The sequence below is a fragment of the Canis lupus genome, chromosome 36 (genome assembly GCF_011100685.1).
Source record: "Canis lupus familiaris isolate Mischka breed German Shepherd chromosome 36, alternate assembly UU_Cfam_GSD_1.0, whole genome shotgun sequence".
In the NCBI taxonomy this organism is placed as follows: Eukaryota; Metazoa; Chordata; class Mammalia; order Carnivora; family Canidae; genus Canis; species Canis lupus.
Genome location: NC_049257.1, coordinates 22241472 through 22253949, shown reverse-complemented (window position 1 = coordinate 22253949; position 12478 = coordinate 22241472). Strand labels below are relative to the sequence as shown.

At 40.0% G+C, this 12478-nt stretch overlaps 1 protein-coding gene across 14 annotated transcripts in view; it reads right to left on the bottom strand.

The window, feature by feature from the left end:
• OSBPL6 (oxysterol binding protein like 6) overlaps positions 1–12478 on the bottom strand; it is a 151346-nt gene that overhangs the window by 102604 nt on the left and 36264 nt on the right. The window lies entirely within an intron of this gene.

Genomic DNA, 12478 nt, shown 5'->3' with positions numbered 1-12478 from the left:
TAGCACATCTTTTAAAACCCAGGAATGATGTGACAAGTGTTGGGTATACACACATCTTATTATCCTGGGGAGATATTCACCAGCTTTCATCAGATTATCAAAAGGCTAAGAAAGTATATCTTCGGGAGTTCATATTACTAAAAGGATTGTTACCAGTACAGGTTAAAAAACAATCCACGGGCACAAAAGCTGTACAGCATATTTAACATAATGAGATCACAGGTCTCATTCTGATTTTGATGGAAGCATGTGCCACAGACACTTTTGACAAGGCCATTTTAATACCATCACTTTGATCATTTTACCAGTGTTAATTTTCTAAGGTTTGTCAGCCACTTAACCATTCATCATTTGGTTTCTGACTCTTGTTTTGAAAGGAAGCTTGGTAATGTCATAATTCATATTTTAACAAGAAAAACAATATTGGGAACTATGGTTCCCATGACTGCTAATAGGTACTGATTGTCAGCAGAGTGCAGACCTTTTGGCAACAACAGGAAACATCAAAGATTTAGCCTCTGCTTGGTGATCTTAGATAATAACTCATTAATCCATGATGAGTGAGTATAAACTGTTACTGAGGCACCAAGTGTCTTGAGTAGCAGCAAATGTCCTGTTCTCTAGAGGAATTTCCTGTCAAAATAAGCATTTCTGTACTGAGCTGAGATATGCTGAAGAGTTGGCTAAAACAGATAAAATGGCTTAGGTTAAAAATGTTCCTGCATTTAACTCTGATGCATTGCTACTGGGAATGTAAAATGGTATAACTGCTATTTGAAAATGGAACGGTGTGGGTGCCTGGGTGGTTCAGGTGGTGAAGTGTCTGCCATCAATTCAGGTCATGATCCCAGGGTCCTGGGGGTGAGCTCCATGTCGGGCTCCCTGCTCAGAGGAGAGCCTGCTTCTCCCTCTCCCACTACCTCTGCTGCTCCTGCTCTCTCACTCACACTCACTCTCTCTCAAATAAATAATAAGTCAAATAATTAATTAAATATAAAATTTTATCAAGAAAAAGAAAATGGTGTGGTGGTTCTTCAATAAATTAAAGATAAAATTAAAATATGATTCAGCAATACCAACTGTGGGTATATATCCAAAAGAACTGAAAGCAGGGACCTGAGCAGATATTTGTATACTCATACTCATACTCATGGCAGCAGCATTATTCAAAATAGCCAAAAGATGGAAGCAACTCAAGTGTCCATCAGCAGGTGAATGAATAAACAAAATGTGGTACATTCGTACAATGGAATATCATTCGTCAGAGACACAGGCAGAGGGAGAAGCAGGCCCACTGTGGGGAGCCTGATGTGGGACTTGATCCTGGGACCCTGGGATCATGACCTGAGCTGAAGGCAGACGCTCATCCACTGAGCCACTCAGGTGTTCCGGAGCTAGTGTTTAGTAAGAACCGAATTTCAGTTCGGAAGATGAAGAAGTTCTCAAGAAGGTGGTTGTCTGGGGTCGGGGGATGGGCAAAAAGGCTGAAGGGGAGTGGGAGCTACAGGCTTCTAGTTATGGGGTGAATAAGACACAGGGATGAAAGGCGCAGAACAGGGAGCAAGTCAATGGTACTGCAATAGGGTGTACGGTGACAGGTGGTGGCTACAACTAGGGGTGAGTGGAGCAAAGCAGTTTGTCAAATCACTACGTTACACACCCGAAACTAATGCAACATTGTGTGTCAACTGCACTTCAATTAAAAAAAAAAAAGAAAGAAAAAAGTGGTGGTCTGAGTCCAATCAGGCTGCTATAACAAAATACCATAGACTAGCCGGCTAATAAACAGCAAACATCTATTTCTCATAGTTCTGGAGGCTGCAAAGTCCAGGATCGTGGCACCAGCAGATACGGTATCTGATAAAAAACCACTTCTGGTACATGGATGGCCCTCTTCTTGTTGCATTCTCACATAGCAGAGTGGGGCAAGGGATCTCTCTGGAATCCCTTCTAATGCCAGTCACCAGGGTTCTACCCTCAAGACCTAATTACTTCCCCAAAGCCCCACTTCCTAATACTGTCACCTGAGGAATTAGGATTTCAACATATAAGTTTTGAGGGAACCCAAACATCCAGACCATAGCTGTGGGGGTGGTTATAGAACACTTAGAATGTATTTAATGCCTCTGAAATGAAAACTTTTTTAAAAATTAAAAAAAAAAAAGTTTTTTCAAATGGGGACGCCTGGGTGGCCCAGTGGTTAGGCGCCTGCCTTCGGTTCAGGTGGTGATCCCGGGGTCCCTAGATGGAGTTCCACATTGGGCTCCCCGCAGGGAGCCTGCTTCTCCCTCTGCCTGTGTCTCTGCCTCTCTCTGAGTGTCTCTCATGAATAAATAACTGAATCTTTAAAAATAACCTGTTCAAATGGTACATTTTATATTTTACAACAATAAAGAAGTCCCTGTGTTGTCACCAATAACGACTTTCATTACATACAGACATTAATTTTGTACTATTTCTGTACCTGGGTTTCCTTTTTTTAAATAAAATATTTCTTAATCTATTAGAATTGCCACCTCAATCTGCATTGCTCCTGTATTTGTGCATACATATATTCTTGACTATGCACTGCACTGTATCTGTACTGATTCTGTACAATCTTTGTTGGGGGGGGGCATGCCACTTTCATCATTGCAGTCTGATTTCATGGGCCACAAAAACCAGATTGTTTACTGGGCTTATCATTTCAGTTAAGACGTAAGCCCTCCATTACAAACATTAAATACAGCTGATTGTGCTCACAGCCTGCCTGAGATACCACCCTCATGCCAGTTCTTGGATTTTATTATATTTGCCCGAAGAGAGCCCAAAATAATCCAAATGATTTGCAGATTGGAGTTCCCTATCTGTTCAGCAGTTAGAGAGAAAGACTGTACAAAGTTCAACACTCCCAAGAGAAAACCTCCTGGTTGTCCTAAAAAAAGACCCACCAAGCTGCTAATGGTACTCTTGAGGCCTGGGGCATTATCTGTTCTGTTCTTCCTGGTGCTCAGTCACACATTAGGAATAGGAATAGAGGCAGTAGTGTAATTCTTTCAAAACACAGATGAATTAGCCTGGCTGCAGACAATGACTGCACCTGCTATCTACCTAATTCACTAGCCATTATCTCCCTAAATCACAAATGTTGCATGATTAGGAGGCTTTAGCAGAATCTTATAAAAGCCGTCATTTCCCCAGAATAGCAAGGTTTATGTAGACCTTTACCCACATATCAGGGGGCTCATACTTCTGTTTGCAGTGGGCACTCAGATGAGTGCTGGTTTCAATTATTGCTCATTCATCGCCACAGGAGAGAAGGAACAGCTGACAATAACGGAGGATTTGCTGCCGGGCCCCAGGCTCTTCAGCCTCCTGTACTCATTTAATTGGGGTGTGGTAATCTTCGCACACACCTAGTGTGAGCTGGAGCTGGCTGACACAGGCTCAGGAGCCCACTGGGTACATCTCTTACCAGACCAGCCTTCCGAGACATCCTCTTGGGAACCTGAAATTGGCCATGGGGAGAGTATGTAGGCCATGCAAATCAGCATCCCCTCCCTTTCTTTAGGGAGTTGATTTTTAGACCATTGCCAGTACTCCACTGCACATATCTTGTGCTGTTTTTTCCTCTTATTTTTACACTAAAACCCCCCCCAAAACAAACAAACAAACAAACAAACAAACAAACAAAACAAAAACCATGGATTGCCTAGGTCTGAAACCAATCCCAACTCTGCTATTTCCTAGCTATGAAACCTCAATTTCTCTGTGCCTCAGTTTCCTCATCTATAAAACAGGAATAAAAACATCTATCTCATGAAATTCTGAGAAGTAAATGCATAATTTGTGCAAAATGGTTATTATTATGCCTCCCTTGCCAAATGACTGTGTGGGAAGCAGACCTGAGGACACACGGTATCCTCCATGGAGCATCAGTTTCCTCCATGAGCAGGTTCAGGCCCCCTAAGTCTTGAGTACCAATTTTGAGGCTCATTTGAACCATGACACTATTTTATAAAAAGCCCTATGAAAAAGGTTTGCTAATTTGCCATCAAAGGATCAAGAGTGTTTTGGGGGGAAATGCATAATTTAACAAAAATGCACAAAGTAGAAATGATATACCAGTTTATGTCTATAAATGGATCTGGGGCAGATCCATATTAAAAATAATAAGCCTACACTTATAAGAGAATGATCAAATGAGAGACTTGAGATTACTTTAGTATCAAAAATAATTGAAACTGATACAAAGTGAATAGTAATGGTTTTATAAACTACACTTGAGGTCCAGATAGTGTCAAATTTATAGTATGTTATAATTAACAAAGAAATGGATATCAAAACACTTGAGCTTAAGCATTCCTTTTGCAGCAGATCACAAGATCTTGCGTCTCAGGACCTTTGTTTCCTTTATGCAGGGAAGATACTTCAGCACCCAACTGACCTCATGGGATTTTACAGGAATCAAAAAAGAAAGAAGTACTTTAAAATACACACACACACACACACACACACACACACATACCTGGGTGGTGCAGTCAGGCGTCCAACTTTTGGTTTCCACTCAGGTGATGATCTCAGGGTCATGAGATGAAGCCCTCCACCCCCACCTCGAGTTCTGTGCTCAGCAAGGAGCCTACTTAACACTTTCTCTCCCTCTCTTTCTGCCCCTCCTCCAGGGGGCTCTCTCCCTCTTTCTCTAAAATAAATAAACAAATCTTTAAAAATAAAATACACACATATATTGGGATAAAGCCGGCAGACTGAATACAGGATCTATTTCACCACAAAACTCCCCTGAAAACAACAGTAAAGGGACTTTTTAAAAAGATTTATTTATTTATTTATTTATTTATTTATTTATTTATTTATTTATTCATTCATTCATTCATTCATTCATTCATTAATTTGAGAGAGAGAAGAAGAATGCAGGAGGGGAGGGGCAGAGGGAGAGGGAGAGAGAACCTCCAGCAGACTGCACGTTGAGTAGGGAGCCAGACGTGGGGCTCAATCTCACAACCCTGAGATCATGACCTGAGGTAAAATTGAGAGTCTGAAGTTCAATGAACTGAGCCACCCAGGTGCCCCCTCACTTTTTTTCCTAAAGAAAAACCCAAGAGCAGTGAGGACAGGCAGCAATAGCAACAGAAGTTTGGGGCTGGAGAACAGGAAAAAAGTAGTAAAATGGTATCTGGTTCATTAGTGAGTCCTGTCACAGGATGAGTGGAAGTTTAAGGAATTCAAAGGAAGTTTTACTATGTCACTCGATACCAAATTGAGATGAAAAACAAAGCTACTTTTCCCCAAATCCCAAGCCTGGGAAATGCCAATGCTAACTGTCTAGTAGACACAGGTTTTGCAAGGTGGTCCCAGGACCAACATGCTACCTGGGAACTTGTTTCAAATGCAAATTCTTGAGCTTGTCCATGCTAGTGGGTCAAAACCAGTAAGGTTTCAACAGCCTGGCTCTATTTCAACGAGCCTGGCTCTGGGTAGCCAACCGGACCTTGTTCTTCACTGACCTAACAGTAACACTAGGGAATAATACTATAGTATTAGACACAGAGTCACTCCCAAGTAAGAGATCTAAAACCTCAAAAATAAAGAAATTATTTCAAAAATTTTCCTCAGAAACTAAAAAAAATTATAATACGAATTTCAAGTGATAAAGTGTCTAGCACCTTACACTTTATATAAATGGCCTTTACACTACTAAAATTACTAAAAGCTTTAGAAAGCTAGTGAAAAACCATTTTTACTACACACACAGTATCTCCATTATGTATAAGAAAATAAAGCAACAAGTTCTATCATGAATCAACAGGACTCTACTAATCCTTGTGACTGCAAACTTTTTTGGATACCAAATTCAGAAATGGACAGATAACCCAGTCACTGTCTGACTCCATCAGAGGTCAGTGAACTTTTCACATAAAGGGCAAAGCCAGACAAAATATTTTAGGCTTTATGAGCTATTCAGTCTCACTGCAGCTACTCAACACTGCCATCGTATTAGAAAAGCAGCCACAGAAAGAAAATATGCACATGAATAAGTGTGGCTATCCAATAAAATCTAATTTATAAAGCCAGGTTTGCCCTATGGGCCTATAACTTGCTGATCCTTGAACTAGATTATGGAAGATTAGGAAGCGTTCCCAGGGACCAGACACTGCAAAGAACTTTTAAAATTGTAGACTCTCAAACAGCTTCCCATGGCAGTTCTATTAATCCACACTATAGCTGGCGAAGCATTCACAAAAGAGATTCTGATTTTAATGCCTTCTTGCCAACTTCAGATTTCCCTATCTCCCCTAACATGTAAAAGATACTTATGTTTAGAAATATACATATTGAAAAATACTAATAAGATAAAGATTGCTTTGATCAGAGTAAATGTCTATCTAGGATGCCACTTATCAAAAGGCCTGGCACGAAAAAGATTTGCTACTATTCACCTGAAAGATAACATCCTAGGTAGTACAAGAGTATTTCAAGAAAATGCATAAATTATTTTTAAAAAAGGAAAAATGTTGGGACGCTCAGCGGTTGAGCGTCTGCCTTCGGTCCAGGGCGTGATCCCAGGGTCCCAGGATCGAGTCCCACATCAGGCTCCCTGCATGGATGCTTCTCCCTCTGCCTGTGTCTCTGCCTCTCTCTCTGTGTCGCTCATGAATAAATAAATAATCTTTTTAAAAAAGAAAAAAGAGGGATCCCTGGGTGGCGCAGTGGTTTAGCGCCTGCCTTTGGCCCAGGGCGCGATCCTGGAGACCCGGGATCGAATCCCACGTCAGGCTCCCGGTGCATGGAGCCTGCTTCTCCCTCTGCCTGTGTCTCTGCCTCTCTCTCTCTCTCTCTGTGACTATCATAAATAAATAAAAAATTAAAAAAAAAAAAAAAAAAGAAAAAAGAAAAAATTAAATTAAATTAACTTTATTTGTAAGTTTTGTCACATTTCTGAACTTTAAAAAGATAATATGAAAGATTTAAAAAAGGAAAAAATTGGTCTAGTCCAAAAATGAGTAATGGCCAAGTACCAGAGCATCTAAGTAATAAATTCTCAACACACGCCACTCCCCCCTCACAGTCTCTTTCTGCGTAAATCTGGCTACTTCATCTTTGTGAATCAAAAAAACACTGTGCTCGATTTACTATCAACTTTGGTATTTTAGCCTATTTCAGTTTTTTCCTTTGGAATGTTTTATTTTGGGATAAGTTACAAATATACCACCACGAGTTCCCATATACTCTTTAACTAGGACTTCCTCCAGTTTTTAGAAGCTGACAAAACAAGAGATTTTAACCTTAAAGTGCCAGTTGAGAAAAATAAAACATTTGGAAATAAATTCACATGCCAAATTTGTAGGTATTGTTTAAATAAACTGCACCATGCTTTCAAATTCAGGACTCAAACCCTGAACATGCAGTCAGCAAAACTTTTAAGTTCTCAGCTCATGTCACCTCCAAATGGGCACAATCTCCATCACGTTCTAGCACAATATTCTTTTTATTTCCTTCACACTTTTGTCACTCAATAGTTACATTATTTGTTTATTGGCTTATGATCTGTCCTCAGAGCCTTCACTGGCTATGATTCCTGCTCTCCCCGTTATAATCCCCAGGCCCGAAGTAGTGACTGCAGCATACTGGGTAGACAGATGCTCAAGAGACTTTGCTACAGGGATGACTAAATGAATGGATGAAAGCCTACATACGTGAGTGAACACTTCAGATGTAGGAGAGGTGATACACACAGGATAAAACTATTTAAATAGTCATTGTTTCTGAAATCTCGAAACTTTAAAAGCCTACCACCAGCCGTACAGAGGGACATTTAGGGGAGCCCATGTGTTAGGCCATCATCTTTGAAATCTTTTCTTACTGGGGAAAAGTTTAGAATTGTTACTACTCCCGATACATTCTTGTTCTCTGAAAGCCAAACTTTTCAAAGTAGATGTGTCTCGTTGGTTTACAACACACAGTACCTCCGAGCATTACTCAGCTCATGTGAAAAGTCTATAAAGAGACTTTAAAGCAACCTCAAAGTTGGACTAAGTACAGTATTAATCATTCTTCTGTAGCTAAAAGTATATTCGGAAGAACTCAAATACTGGATTCCAACCTTATGGCGGTGGTTTGGGAGTAAGACATTTTGAGGGGAGAGGCGAAAAGTTTTAAAAGACAAAACGGAGAGTGAGGCTGCCTCCCTTGCTCAGTGCTCAGCTCAGGGTCCAGGAATTACCTGGGTGTAGGAAAGGGAAAGGAAGGATAGATGTTCGGCAGAAGGGAAGGATGGGAGGGAGGGAGGTGGGAGAGGCTATCTATCCCCATATTCTCTATGAACACTTACATTTCTCCCAGGGTCAAATATTACAAAATGTGTCCAAATATCAAAGCACTTGGTCACTTGACCAAGGGAGAAAGAAGGCATTCTAAAATACACACAGATAAAATATCCATTTATCAAATAAAAAGAAACAAGAAGACAAAAATGGGGCACTTTCAGGCTATCCACCTCACTTAGAATGTCTTTCTTCTATCTCGGGACCCCGCACTGTAGAGGAAGGGTTGGCACTAATAAATACATCCAACGTAGCACAAATCGATACCGTCCAAAGAGTACAATAATCTGTCATTCCTGGAACATTTCCTGCTTATGATGTAATGAGTGACAAAAACCTCAAGTGATCTGGTGAACTAAAGATTTAGTAGACTGAATTTCACTGGCAAGAAACATAGCGACACGAATACTAAAAATGAAGTCGAAGGAAAAATTCGTCTTCGAACCTCAAGCAGAAGTTTTGAAAGACCAAAAATAATGATAATAAAAGACGAATAAAACTCTAGATTTTTTTCTGCATAAAAATACAGTAAGAAGTATAGTAATGCTGAGCTTATTCATCTGAAACTGTTTTATGTACTTAAGGAACAAAGCAAGTAAGTTTGTAATCTTATTTTGAACCAAGATTTTAGTGTAAGAGAAAAGAGATACAAATATAAAATCAAATAATATTAAAACTCCGTAAACTTAACTTGAAAAAAATCAGTATAAACTCCTATGTTTTATTTTTAAATGTATGTAGTTTCTACTCTGCCCTAGGCTCTTCTAAGCCTAGAAATGGTGAAAACCCATAAGAATGAGCCCTCCTAACACCCAGACTGTAGTTTCTAAATTCCATTAACGATTAAAAAGAACCAGGGCTTCTTGGAACGGCTGATACTTCGACTGGGATATGAAATGCACAAGAGGAGCTCGGGTCATCCTGTTGTACCGAAAAGCAGGGTCAAGAAATTAATGGGACAGGAATGCTTCCAGGATGTTCTGTACCTTGATCTGGTCGCTGATAATATGGAAAATGGTCAGTCTGTGAAAATTCATTGTGATTCTTTTATGATAAGCTCTCTTTTCTATATGTATACACAGGAGCCAACTTGAAGGGAATCCCAATGAACAGAGAAGGTATTACTTGAGCAACCAGGAAAAAAACAAAAACAAAAACAAAAACAAACACTGTAATTAATTAGACATAATAAATATTTTTAAAAGCCATGAATTTACGATGATACTCAAGGAGAAAGGAAACCCCAAAAAACAAAGAAATATCTTTGCTCACTCTTGGAAGAAACTAAAGTACCAACTCTGAAATTGTCTACCAAAAGGTTAGTATTAAGCACATACTTTGCTTTTCCTGGATGACTGTATTTCAGGGTCAAATACTAGTTGATCCAAATACATATCTACTTCCAGTAACCTCAGAATAAAAGGGGGGAGGAACAGATGAATACATATCCAGTAAAAGTGGGAAGGAAGAAGTCATTAAGTGGGGAAAAAAAGTATACTGTTAATATTGTATTTAACACATAATTTTTTTTAAGATTTTATTTATTTATTCATGAGAGACAGAGAGAGAGAGAGACAGAGAGACAGAGAGAGAGAGGCAGAGACACAGGCAGAGGGAGAAGCAGGCTCCATGCAGGGAGCCCAACATGAGACTGGATCCTGGGACCCCAAGATCCTACCCTGGGCCGAAGGCGGCGCTAAACTGCTGAGCCACCGGGGCTGCCCAGAACTTATTTTTCAAAACTGGTGTAAATTTTTCAGATTTTGGGATGATCATTTTTCAAAAAACCTCACATACAGAAACAAGAAAAACAACATACAGGGGGTGGACTGGTCTAAGGCACAGTCTTTATCCCTGGATCAAGACTCTTTCCTGGTCCTTTGTTTCCATTCTTATGAGCACTGTGAAAAGGAAATTTTGAGGTCTTCTCATTCTTCTTCCCTGTAGAGAAGATCTGGCTACCGGCCTTCCCCCAGACCCCCTCAGCTCTTCAGAATTAGATGCCTGCGGACCAAAAAAGGCCTCCTTCAAGCAGGATACAGAAGAGGAGGAGAAGCCCAGGAGAGGAAGCAAAGGGTAGGTAAAATGACCTCGGCGTGGTCAATTCTCATTGGATACCGTCTCCATTTCCACTACCCAAGGGAGGAGTCTTACAATCCACAGAACAGATAAAAGGGAGCAAACATCAGCGAAGAGTTGAACACGCTTTCTCCTCTACCCATGTTATATTTGCTGACTGGTTAGCTGATTTACTGAGTTTACCTTTTTCAAGACTTTTCAACCTGTTTTATGAATCAGTAATGGCTTCTAAGCACTCTTCACTCCATTTTCTCAGTCCTGGTTAAGTGAGTTAAGTGAAAAGGAATGGGGAGGTGATAACAGGAACTCCAAGAAAAAGGGAGAAAGGGGGCTTTCTGAAATCTTTCCTGAGTATCATGCATACAAACTAATTCCTGTGTCAAAGAACAACACAAACACATTTCGTGAAGGAAATGAGATGCTAATTGCCCACATTTTCTTTTTTAAAGAGGAGTTTAATTTCTGTCTCAGAGTCAACTCACAACTCAGCAAATATGTGTGGGAACAAATTTCCATTTACTTTATTTCCATGAACTTAAATCTGATGTTCATCTTTGCTTGTGGTCAAATATCAGGAGATCCTAGGGATTGCTGGCCTAAGAAACTCCCGGAGACAGAGCAAAGTAATGCAGCCAGGATATGAAACCACCCAAAATAAACATCCAAACCAGCCGGCCTTCTTTCTTGCTTGCTTCAACATTATAAATCAATATCCTGAGGCCTAAAAATCTAGTTCAGTAACATTTAAAGGTAAATGAAGAGTTGGGACAAGAACCGCTCTTTGGGGATCAAGTCAGTTTCCTCCATCTGTAAACTCTGATCAAATAATTAATGTCTGAGGTTTGCTAATATGGACTGAAAAGGACCCTAGGATTTGAAATGCCTTTGTGGTTAAAGTTCTTTATTACTGTATAAAAGTTTGATTCAATATCGTATTAACAAGAACATCTCTGTAAGTGGCTCCGTTTCCAACAATATACAATGATATAAGATGCATAAAGACACACTTTGTGACTGGCTACATCCCACTGCTTGAGGACTATCTGATTCTGATGGTAAGATTTCTCAATGTCAAAAGTTCTACACAGGAAGATGGCACAGCATCTTGCTCACTGAATCACTCTGGTGTCCAGACTGAGTGGGGTGGGGCTAGTAAATGGACTCTAATCCCAATGGGTATCATTGAAGAAAGAAGCCAAATCAATGAATTGGTTTTGCCTCCCAGGGACAAAACCAGTAAGATCAGGCACTGAAACTCTGGGGTCATAAAATATCACTCTGAAGGGACACTGGGTGGCTTAGCAGTTGGGCATCTGCCTTCGGCCCAGGGCATGATCCTGGAGTCCTGGGATCGAGTCCCGTGTCGGACTCCCTGCATGGAGCCTGCTTCTCCCTCTGCCTGTGTCTCTGCTTCTCTCTCAGTGTGTCTTTCATGAATAAATAAATAAAATCTTTAAAAAAAATCACTCTGAAATGACAACATCAAGGTCTGGAAAAAATGATTCAAGCCTTATCACTATGCAAATCAGATTTCCAAACTAAGAAAAATGGACCAGTCTGATTTTGGTAAAGTCTTCCTTCTTCAGAGGCAGGTCTGGGAGGGGTCGGCTTAACCTCAGAAAACCATCATTTTCAAAATACACAGATTTTATATAAAGTAATAAAATGCCAAACCAGAATAAAGACTAACAGCATGTTATGTGTAAAGTGCACAAAGTGATTTCATGAAAGGAAGGAGAAATTGACACCTCAAGCAGACAACGATGGCGAAAGCCTACAGGTGCCAGGCAGGTAACATAAATCTGCTAAGGCCAGTTGGATTAAATACTTACGGAATGGTAAAGATTAGCAAGCTTCAGGCCTTAGAATACTTAAAAGACCAGATTTTTAGTCTTCCAAGAGAAGCCAGGTATCTGATTTTTCTGTGAAGTTTCCAGATTGTCCAATGTTGGCAATTAATTCAATTTTAAAGAAGAAAATGTTTACAGTTTAAGAAGATTATAGTCTAAAATTTGATCTACAATCCACTGTAGAGTCTAAAATGTAATTTTAAATAATGCAGTAATAAACAGAAAGCT